General features: G+C 60.6%; 1 long non-coding RNA gene across 1 annotated transcript in view; it reads left to right on the top strand.

Annotated features, from left to right (window-relative positions):
* The window catches only part of LOC118159070, a 467-nt gene extending 228 nt beyond the window's left edge, over positions 1-239 (top strand). Inside the window, exons 2-3 of the long non-coding RNA XR_004746985.1 lie at positions 37-57; positions 151-239. This is a non-coding gene — a long non-coding RNA (uncharacterized LOC118159070). The remainder of the gene's footprint in view (positions 1-36; positions 58-150) is intronic.
* Positions 240-424: the final 185 nt, after the last annotated feature.

The raw sequence follows: 424 nt of genomic DNA, 5'->3' as shown, positions 1-424 counted from the left end.
CCCAGTCCCATTTAGCTCCCCCTGAAGGCCTCCCAGTGACTCCCAGTGACTCCCAGTGTGCCCCAGAAACCTCCAGGTTCCCCTGTGAGCCCCCTTTTTTAACCCAAAAGCCAAATTAGGACTTTTCCAGGTCCTCCACAGGTCCACCAGGGCCACCCAGTGCCGCCCAGTTCCCCCTGAAGGCCTCCCAGTGACTCCCAGTGACTCCCAGTGTGCCCCAGAGGCCTCCAGGATCCCCCACGAGCCCCCTTTTTTACCCCAAAAGCCAAATTAGGACTTTTCCAGGTCCTCCACAGGTCCACCAGGGCCACCCAGTCCCATTTAGCTCCCCCTGAAGGCCTCCCAGTGACTCCCAGTTTCCCCCCAGTGTGCCCCGTAGGCCTCCAGGATCCCCCACGAGCCCCCTTTTGTACCCCAAAAGCCA

Source organism: Oxyura jamaicensis, unplaced genomic scaffold (genome assembly GCF_011077185.1).
Source record: "Oxyura jamaicensis isolate SHBP4307 breed ruddy duck unplaced genomic scaffold, BPBGC_Ojam_1.0 oxyUn_random_OJ66576, whole genome shotgun sequence".
NCBI lineage: Eukaryota > Metazoa > Chordata > Aves > Anseriformes > Anatidae > Oxyura > Oxyura jamaicensis.
Note: the sequence above shows the minus strand (reverse complement) of the source record. Positions and strands in the feature narration are given on the sequence as shown.